The following is an 11930-nucleotide window of genomic DNA, read 5'->3' on the forward strand; positions in this document are numbered from 1 at the left end:
TAGAGCATGTGGCAGTTTCAAACTATAACTTTATAATTAATAGGGATCATGTGTACAAGACACTCAAATACAAAATAGAGCATGACATATTTTACTTTGATGTTAAAATTGATGAAAATGCTCTCAATCATCTATCAACAAATTCTTATGAGAATATTTTTAACAGATTAAAGACTATGCATATGGAATTTGATTCAGATGCAAATGCCATCATATTTGTGGGTCCAATCATGAAGATATATGAAGGTAATATAATAGAGCACACGACATCAACGGCTTCAAGAACACCTAATGCCTAGAGAGATGGTTAATAACCTTGATTCAAATCCTATCGCACCAATTGATTGGCTAAGTTTTGGTGCATCTCCAATAAATCAATATGTCACTTTGAGATTACTTGTTATGAAATTTCCCACATTGTTTCTAAATGGATGATGCAATTGGTTAGAACCAAGAATGAGGCATGTCCACCTCCATGAATTTGTGAAGCATTTGTTACACTATAGAGATCATCATTTTGGTTAGCATACAAGATTCAAATGTCTTATGATGAACATGATAATGACACCGTGCATAACATTAATCTTTAGTATATGTAAAAAGAAGCTTTAAAGACATGCCAATAACCATCAATGAGTTGTTTCAACATATGGAAAACATGCCTCATTGAAATTTGGCTGATAAATTAATGCAATTTTGAACATCATTAACGGTTAAAAGGTCATATTGGGCTAAATGTCATACAAAATTCATAGATATGCTTCATTAGATTGGTTCTCCCACAATATTTTTCACATTGAGTGTAGAAGATATGTATTCACTTGATTTGCATGCACTAATACTGAGAACAATGCCAACTACTCCACGAGAAGCATAGAATTGGTGAAAAAAAATGTTATTAACTACCCTCATATAGTGGCACATTACATGCATTTAAGGCATTCAATATTCAGAAAAGAAATCTTAGAAAAAGGAGTGAATGTCAAAGACTACTAGTCTAGATATGAGTGGAAACGTCGGTGGTCGCCATATGTGCATGGATTCATATGGATAAATGGAGGACCTAATATGGACAACATCAACTAGTCAAATGAAGATGAACAAAAAAGTGTTGAATGCTTTTTTCATTCTATTGTTCATGCGTGGAATCTTAGAGAAGATCCACATCAACAAAATATACAAGCATGTTTACAAATATTTGTACATATATCAAATATGCTATGTTTGAAACCAGTAAAAGATCGTGGTATAGTTTTGATTAGGGAGAAAATAGGTTTTGAGGGGACCAAAAAGTTCATACAACAAGTTTTGAAGGGACCTGAAAGCCTCAGATTTTTCATAGATCCAGAACCCACAAAGGGGCGTTGCACAAAGATACATCAAGGAAAAATAGCAGTCCAACCATAACCTCACAAATCGAAATAAACATTACAGATCTAGAGGCAAAAAAGCTATAGAAAATAGAGTAGCCACCACCAAATAGATATCAGGTAGACAACAAAAGTAAGCCAATATAAACCAAGCTGGTAGAAACAATAGATCTAAGACAACAAACTATAGATCTAAAAAATAGAAATGACGGTATAGCAGGCACCTTCAGGCGATAAGAAGGGTTTTCTCAGGCTGCGTTAACCTATCACAAAGTCTCCAAGCCACCAAAAGAAAAAAATTGATTCTAATCAAAATCGAAAAGTGGCCAAAGCAGGCCCTTAAAAGCTTCCAACATCTAGCCTATCACAGATAAGAACAAAAAACCAAGGGATTTTTTAGGCTCCCTCAACCATGAGAGTGGGTTTTATAAGGCTCCCACAACTTGCCAAGGGTTTTATCGAGACACCCACAACCTTATCCTTGAGAGAAGTCACCACCATGGGCCACCTGCATTTCATCATCTCTACCTCCAAAGGATAAGAATGAAAGAAAAAAGTAGAAAAGCCATCAAAGGCTTCCATGCAGCCAACCAACTAGACTTCTTCAACCCCCACCAACACTTCGAGGCAAATATAGAAACATCTAGCTCCACCTCAATCAGATCTACCTCACCACCAGCCGCATCCATCTCCCTCTCCATATAAGACAAGACCACCTCAATAGGAATAGCCATGCTAACCCTCATATGAAGAACATGAAGCACAACAATCCTTGCCATGGAACCAAGAAAGAGAGGGAAAGAAGAAGTCACCCAAAAAAAAATCCAGAAGTCAAAATATATAACCATGGAAGACTAGACTCCATCAACCGGATACACCAGGGTTTTTTAAATGCACCTTTAACCTTCCTCTAAAATAGAAGAGCATGCATTTTCACTAGGATCCCATAACCAAAAACCCACAACAACACCCAAGACCACAAGGGAATAGAGCTCCACCTCCGAAAAGGCACCCAAACCAAGACCAAAATGGCTACCCAGTGCAACTTCCTGCATCCACTCAAAGTCAAACCAGCAAAACACATCTCCACCTCAATAGGAGATAGAGTCTCCTCAATAGACCCAGTTGAACACAATAGATGAAGAGGAAAATATAGAGAGACCCCAGGAGAGCCAACATAGTCAAACCCAACAACAACACAAAAGGAGGGGAGCCAAGGCCCTCTAGAGAAATTGTCAGACAACACACCCAAACAAAACAGAGGCCCAGGTAAGAAGCGGGACCACATCTCAGAACAATGAAGGAGATAAATCTTGCCAAGCCACCATCCAAAACCCAAAGAAGCATTCGAACAACTACCCACAAAGCCACACATACCCTCCACAAGATTAGCAAAAGCACCCAAAAAGGACACCCACAACTAGGAAACAATGAATGTGCCCCAAGAAACAACAAGGGAAGTCATCCTCTCCCAACGCACACCTCTCTAGACCAAAAACCAGACCGAGCAAGGAATGACATAGTTCACAGTCCATGAAACAAAGAAAGGACATCCGAGCTAACACAACCCACCGTCTCTATCTTCATCTGAATCATCACTGCCTCCATCTTCAACACCTTCTACAGAAACCATACCCCCGCTTCTACTTCTCCCTCCACTCTCCATTTCTAATCTTTTGTTAAAGATCATACTATAGTTGATATACTCATTTTTTCTATTTTCTAATTGTAGGCATTCATAAATTTTCAACATCCATGTCTCAAAAACATGAGACAACTTGCAGAGATGGATTTTGACTAGGACTCTGAGGAAATCATAGACTGTGTAGAACGACACACGGTCTACAAGGAGGGTGCATGTCTACAAAAGAAAAGAAGAACGATGGTTTGCAGGTGATGATTTTAACATGAAAACTTTTTACAACAAAATAACTTTTTTGTACAAAAGTAAGTAAATGAAATATATATCTTGTTCATGCTAACTATAGGTATTATGCTCCCTACCCATTAAATTTTAGAGGATCCAAATTATATGAAGGCATAGAAATAGGTGAAATAAAATTTGAATTAGCTAGGAATGATGATAAAGGGAATATACATAGTTATTGTTGATTGTTTTTCAGGTATATTGATGCAGGAGCATCCTTGGTTCATTTGCAATCTTGCATCAACCAAAAATATTTGGTTTTATTTTTGTTTCCTATTCAGCTCTGTGTTTCAGTTTCGGCATTTCACTCCTGATCCCAATGAGTTGCTCATTTTCTATGTGAAAATGGATTTGTCTTGTAGACATGTTCTTGTACGTTGATCTTGGATTTCAATTTGTTTGGATCTTTTTCTCCTAGAATTTTGCTTCTTGAATTTCTACTAGTTCTAATTTTCCAGACCAATTTCCTTGACAACTAGATGGTGTTTCCTTATCTTGCAGACAATCTCCTTGACTTGCGGAGCTGATTGAAACTTCATACAATGTTCCCATACCCTTGGCCAACCCTCCTCTTGGTCTACATTTCATTTCATGCTTAGGGCCAACCTATTTACACGTTACACTTTCCCACCTTGGGGATTGAAATCTTTCTTGGCCAATCCAGATGTGTTTCAGATGCTATGTATTAATGTACTAGATCCTACATGAATAGTTAGTTGACAGTTAATGATGATCTGATTGAAAGATTAAATTTGAAATTATTTTTGGTTCCAGATTGAATGTATGTTCTATACTCAAGCCTGTTAGGCTGCTTGTTGCCAGCATGTTGTCGGTCAGTTGTATTTGAATTCATGAAATAATTAAAGTCTGATCTGGCATTTTCTCTATTTTATTTTTTTTGTTTCAATTACGTTAACATTGTTGTTGGCATATGCACACTCCAATGAGACATTGTAGGTGATTGAAGGGTTTGTAATTGATGGCAACCTTACAATCCTATGACACTAGCAAGGCATTCCACCGGCACTAGCAAGATCAGACTCTACACTGGCACACAGGTCACCGGCACCGGCAGTGAAAGGTAGCATACAGACATAGAGGCCGACAGGATTTTTGTTGCAATATATTTTGTTTATTATTTGTAAAATCATTGTAAGCCGACTTGGCAAGTTGTAAAATGACTCTTATATAAGAGAGATCATTGTAGAACATTTGTAAGTAAGAAAGAGGAATATATGAGGCAAAATAAGGCAGACCTATTATGTCAATTATAGGTTACGGGTTTATGTAAGAAGTAGAGAAGAAACCAGTATTGGATCTTGCATTATAGATGCTATTTTGAAGCAGTACAAGACACTAGATTTATACAATCCATTTTGTAAGTCAGTGAGACTTCTTACTTTGTATTTGAGCAGCGAGATCTAGGCAGTTGGCCTTCCTGCATGTATAGGCCCCTCTTGTAGCTGTAATATTCTCTTATTGGATAGTAAGTGAATATTGTGGGTCACAAATCCCACCGAGGTTTTTCCCACACTGGGTTTCCTCGTTAAATCCTTGTGTTATGGTGTGTTTTTCATGTGGTTGTTTTTATCTCTATTTATTGCATTACTTTATGCTTACCAGTACACAGTATTAATATGCTATACATGTTTTAAGTTAAGAAAATCTATTAATTGGTTAGATACTGATTCACCCCCCCTCTCAATATCTATGGGAATCCTAACAATTGGTATCAGAGCTTGGTCCTCTATTTTCAGAAGTTTAACAGCTTGAGGAAGATCTTGACACTGGTAGAGATGGAAAATTTGATGAAGCAACTTGAAGGAGCTCTCTCAGACTATGATGTAGAAAAATTGAAAAATATCAAAATTGAAGATGATCTAAAGGCTGCTCAAGATATTATTCAAGCACTTCAAGAAAATCTTACTATTTCAAGAAACAAGAGAAGAGAACTTTGTGAAAATATGCAAAATGAGAATGATGAAAAAGAAACTCTTAATGATATGATAAACAAGTTGAAATGAGAGAACATGACAACAAAGAATGAGATGCAGGATACGACTATGAGATTTTGTAAATAAATTGAAGATAGAAAGAAGAATGAAGAAGATTTGACTAGAAGACTAAGTGATGCTACATATGAAAACACAAGACTCAATTATGAAAATGATTTATTGAAGACAGATTTGATGCACACTCAAAATGACTCCAATGAACTAATGAAGCAGAAAGAAGTCTTAGAAAGAGAACTAGATGCTGCAAATCAACATAAAGAGAAATTCAAGAAAAGCTCAGAGGAACTTGGTAACTTTCTGAAGAATCAAAAACCTAAAGGTGACACTTCTGGAATTGGCTTTGAAGTTGGTGAAAGCTCCGATACTGCAAACACACAGGATCATAGAAAACTGGTAAGACAACCTACTGCTTATAAATTTAATGGAAAATGCTTTAACTGTAACAAGTATGGTCATAGAGAAAATGCTTTAACTGTAACAAGTATGGTCATAGATAAAATGCTTTAACTGTAACAAGTATGTAGATCTATAAATTATCAGAATATCATCACCCCCACCAGTCAATGTTCAAAATGCAACAAAGTTGGGCATAACTCTGAGAATTGCAAAATGAATGTGAGATGTTATGTTTGTGGAAGATTTGGACATTTATCTAATCAATGCAGAACACAAACCGACATAGGTTATGGGAAAGCTATTGAGAAGAATAATGTGACTTGCTATGCATGTAACAAAATTGGGCATATTGCTAAATTTTGTAGAAGTAAAGGATCACCGGCAGACAACAAAGGTCCTAGTTTGAAAGGAAAAGAAAAGGTTGAAGAAGTTAAGCAAGAATTTTCAAAACAATGGATCAGGAAATCAGAACTGAATGTGGATAGGAATACTACTCCACTAGTAGAACCAAGAAACACTCCACCAACGGAACAAAGTAGCACTCCACCGGCAAGAGTCTCTTCATCAAATCGAAGAAATTTTCTTGAGGGTTTGGCAATCAATGAGACATGCTATTATTCCCTTGGTTGATGGTAAGAAGTTGAATTTACTTCTATACCAGCAGATATGTTAAGTGGCTACTTAACCAACAAGCATTAAATGTGGTAGTTGGCAAATTGACATTATAAATTGATGTTTTTGGCTCCATTTCACTTCACTGAGCATTCAAACATTCGAAGAGCGCGAAATCTCTAGAGCTAAGGCATTTCGAGCAACGAGGAGAAGCACTTCAACAATCAATCCTTCCTAAGGTAGAAAATGGTATTTATAATCATGGCATCCTCCTCTGTACCTAAATTCATAGTAAACCCTACTATAGTAAAGGTAATCAGACGCCCTAGGCCTATATTTCAGCTAGTTCCCGAGATAGCTAAAAAGGATGACAATGTAGGTGCTTTTTCCCAAATTCCCAAAGGAGTTGTTTATGCAAAAGACCCTAGAATCTATATCCATTGCCATATAGAAGAATTGGGAGATGAAGAAATCAAGGACATGTACAAATCTGTTATCTATGATGATTTCGATAGAGTAAAACCTGAACACCAAATTATTGAAACCCTAGGATAAATTCTCAGCATTCCGAATTTACCCAAGGAAGTTATTAGGATAGTATTGAGGAGAGTACATGGTGCATTCTTTTGGCTAGATTCAATCTATAAAATTACCAAGGAAGCGATGAAAGCTATAACAGGGTTACCCTCCACTGGTAGCCAACCACACAAAACAAAGAAGGTCTCAAATGACCTGGTAATGAACCTAACTGGTGCAACATCTGACAGAAGGTCTCTAAGGGTTAATGATGTGACCGATATTATTGTTAGATTTGTTAGCATGATTTTACAATACAAAGCAACACATGCAAAAAGACTTAACTCAGTTTCAAGTTTATGTATAAAAAGTGCACATGATATGGTAAAAGAAAATATGAAAATTGATGTATGTGAATGGCTAAAGGATGAATTGATTGACAATTTAGGGAAGATCAAGAAGGATAAGGAAGGAACTTTTAGATTTGGTAATTTACTTGTATGCTTAATGCTACATATAACCAAACAGGTGCCTGGTATAGGTATCAAGAACCTTGGATTTGACATACCGGTAGGAAAACAATTGTCAGACTTATTCAACAACATGGGTGAAAACAAGGAAAATAACATCAATGAGTATTTTCAAGCACTAAATGCCAGAATGAACAAAAGAATCAGACTATTAGAGGAAATTGTTAACAAATACAAGGATGATATAAGTTTTGCAATTAAAAAGGATAAGATCTGGATGGAAGCAGTTATCCCAAGAACAATTTGGGTTACTGAGATGGGCTATGAGACTGATGACCACATCATTGAAACATATGCAAAAGCTCTTCTGGAAGCACCAAATGAACCTAAGAAAGAAGTATTTGGTAGTGCTGAGACCATTGAAAGCCAAATTCAATCTAAGAAGAGAGTAAAGAAAGTAGAAGCAACTGTGAGAAGAGGTTCAAGGCAGGCTAAGGCTATAAAAGAAGATGTACTGAAACAAACTGGTATCACTAAAGATGAGTTACAGGCACAACAACCAAAAACTCACCTATCACCGGTAGCAACTTCTTCAGAGAGTAACAAGCCAGACGAATTTAAAAGAGTTGTAGGGAAAAGACAACCTTCACTGGTATCCACACCCTCAACTAGAAGAACTAGATGAAAACAACAGGGAGTGAGGTCTCCGGTAAAGAAGACAAACCCAAAGAAAAAGCTAACACCTAAGAAGAAAAGGACTAAACAAAACATTGATCCGATTGACAAACTAATGGATGAAATCACAGAAGAAGGAAAACTCAAGAACATGGAAAAATTATATGATACACTATCAGCAGATGAGAAAGAGCAAGTTGAAAATAGTGTTATTTTACACCTGGATATCTATAAGAAGTTTTTGATGGAAGTTATAGATGAACTACTAGATGAATTATTCAAAATACTAGCAGGAAGAAGACAATCTGTTGTAGAACTTGACAAGAAGATCAAAATTGAAAAATTACTTGTTGTCTACCCAGTCAATTCTCCAAAAGAAATAGATGATCTGATTGCAAATGCCAACCGGTTAGTATTCTCTACTGCACACTGGCATATTTCACTAATGGCAGGAAGAGTAAAAGAGGTAATAAAAGAAACAAAAAATGGATGGGATATATTCCTTGTGGAGAAGGAAAAGCAGGAAGAATACAAGAACCCCAAGCCTATCAAAGTCTATCAGAAGGAGAAAGATAAGGGTAAAGGAAAGGTTGGTGGACCTCCTAGTATCAAAATAAAAGATAACTTATCCCCACCGCCTCTGATTACTCCACCAGTAACAACAACAGAAGACCAACCGATAGATGAAAGTATGGATGTATCACAAGAGGATACTAATCCTAATCCTAAGGTACTATATATAGTGGATGTTGATACTCAAAAGGTCAACATTGTGATAGATAAGGACACAACTGGTAAAACTAACATGGCTAGTAAGCCACCAGTAGCTAAGAACACTGTTAACACTAAAGGTAAACTGGCAGATGATAGCACAGGGAAATAGATAGAGCCACAGATAGAGAAACAAGCAGAACAACAGGCTCCGGAACAGGAACAGGTTCATGTGGAAACAGTGCCACCGGCAACAAGAGAAAAAGAAAAACCCTTGCTTAAGGAAATGGAAACACAGACTAACCTACCAGAGGTCACTACAAGCATGGTTACTTCCTCCACTGATGGAATTCAGAATATTGGTTCCTCCTCAGCAGGCTACAAATCAACCAATGTAACTGAAGTTATTTTAGATTCTTTGAAGAAAATAACTGATTGTAGTTCACAAGCTTATAAAGCTATAGATGACACAATCCCAATTTTGAGGATGATAGCTCCAAAATGCAACATAGATAATAAGGATTCTTTGATTCAACTTGACACTTTGTCGAAGTATATTACTGACAACACAGTGACAGTTGAACAAATAAATGAACAGGCATTCAAAGACAGGTTGGAAATTGAAAAATAGAAATTCTTTGAGGATCAAATAAAGAAGTGTACTCGGGAGTTTGACACACTTCTACCGGAACTATGTAACATATTGAAGGAATTTAAAACTTTGTACAAAGATACTTACAAGAAAAACTTTTTAACAATGGACATAGACAAGAAAGTGAGCAAGATACAAGAAGAAATTAATAAACTTGCTGAAAATTTTGTTAATTCACCTGATACATTATAAGTTTTTGAGCAAAAGGTAACTAGTTTTGAGGTAGAACTACTAAAGCTATAGAGAGAAAAGGAGAGGATAATAAACAAGGCTAAAAATATGAGACTAAGACTAAGTCCAAGACTGGACTATCTAGCATCCTTGATAAATGAAATATCTAAGGCATTAGTACAAGGACTGAAAACACCGATAGAGCATATGCAGCAACTCACCGGTACAGTCCAAAGAATAGAGGCAGCAATAAAAGATAATAAGAATTTTATGGAAAGCATAAATTTGGTTTTGGCAGATCTCTTACAAATTGTAACAACCCAGCTACAAGGTTGAGACAGAAAACTACAACTCTCTTGACAACTTGACAACCTTTGTCATTGATGCCAAAGGGGGAGTAGTAGTATGAGAAAATAATCAGCAAAAGACTTATCTGCTCAAGGGGAGCTCACATATTTTTGGTAATATTTTTTGGTACACATTTTTGGATTACAAGTTTTGGAATTTTATCATGAGTGTTGCCATCAATGTCAAAGGGGAAGATTGTTGGCATATGCACACTCGAATGAGACATTGTAGGTGATTGAAGGTTTTGTCATTGATGGCAACCTTACAATCCTATGACACTGGCAAGGCATTCCACCGCCACTAGCAAGATCAAACTCTACACCAGCACACAGGTCACCGACACTGGCAATGAAAGGTAGCATACCGACACAGAGGCCGACAGGATATTTGTTGTAATATATTTTGTTTATTATTTGTAAAATCATTGTAAGCTGACTTGGCAAGTTGTAAAATGACTCTTATATAAGAGAGATCATTGTAGAACATTTGTAAGTAAGGAAGAGGAATATATAAAGCAAAATAAGGTAGACCTATTATGTGAATTATAGGTTAAGGGTTTATGTAAGAAGTAGAGTAGAAACCGGTACTAGATCTGGCATTATAGATGCTATTTTGAAGCAGTACAAGACACTGGATTTATAGAATCAATTTTGTAAGTCAGAGAGACTTCCTATTTTGTATTTTAGCAGTGAGCTCTAGGCAGTTGGCCTTCCTGCATGTGTAGGCCCCTCTTGTAGTAGTAATATTCTCTTATTGGCCAGTAAGTGAATATTGTGGGTTACAAATCCCACTGAGGTTTTTCCCATACTGGGTTTCCTCATTCAATCCTTGTGTTATGGTGTGTTTTTCATGTGGTTGTTTTTATCTCTATTTATTGCATTACTTTCTTCTTACTGGTACACAGTATTAATATGCTCTACATGTTTTAAGTTAAGAAAATCTATTAACCAGCTAGATGCTAATTCACCCCCCCCTCTCAATATCTGTGGGAATCCTAACACTTGTTGCATGGTTCAGATAGTTCTCCTTGAGGACCCTCTTATCGTGGTTGCGTCATATATATATATTATTTTGGTAGGAGATTTGGGCTAGTTGCCTCCAGTCAATGATAGACCAGCATATATAAGAAATAAATGAGAAAAGTTACTATAGGAGGAATTCAAAACTGTAGTAACTTTAGACAGGATATTTAGACAAGATGAAGAAAATGTTGAACAACAAAGATTTTGTCAACTGTTCACAAATCTACGAGATGCAAACCCACAAATAGATGGTTGGAAGTTGCTAATAATGAGGATCCCTGCCAACATGATAATACAGTCCATTTGTTCTCCACAAATGATAATATTCATAACCATAATAAGAAAATGTTACATTAATTCAAGCAACATGTTGCACATAGTGTTGCCACAAAATCAGGGAGTGATAGTACAGTAGAAGATTGTTCAAGTGATGAACTTGATCTAGAATTATTGATCAGTAAGAATTCAAGGGTCATGTTGAATTCAAATCTTTCGATTCAAGATGGTCTTGTAAATGGAGTGTTGGGATAATTTGAAATATTGTCTACAAACCAGGAAGTGCTCCACCTTAACCACCCACTTATATGATGGTTGAGTTTGATAACTATTTTGGATTACCTTTTGAAGATCATCATCCAAGTACAATTCTAATAACACCTGTTCAGAAAGTCAAAATGCTTCAAATACCACTGAGATTGGCATGGGCATTGACCATACATAAATCTCAAGGATTAACTCTTCCAAAAGAAATAATTGATATAGGACCTAGAGAATGAACATGATTGACATTTGTGGTAATTTCTTGTTTAAAATCTCTAGAGAGTCTAAGAATAATGTACCCATTCACATATGACTGTTACAAGAAAATGAAAAATGGTAGACAACTTGCTAAGCACAAGGCTGAAGAATATAGACTCAAAGTTTTAGAAGAAAGTTGATGTAACACTTTCAAATTTATATCAATGGCCAAACATACTTATTTAACCTTGCATTATTTTTTATGTATCCTAGTATCACTTTTTTACTTTCTTTGAATAAAAATGAA

This window comes from Cryptomeria japonica, chromosome 3, assembly GCF_030272615.1.
Source record: "Cryptomeria japonica chromosome 3, Sugi_1.0, whole genome shotgun sequence".
NCBI lineage: Eukaryota > Viridiplantae > Streptophyta > Pinopsida > Cupressales > Cupressaceae > Cryptomeria > Cryptomeria japonica.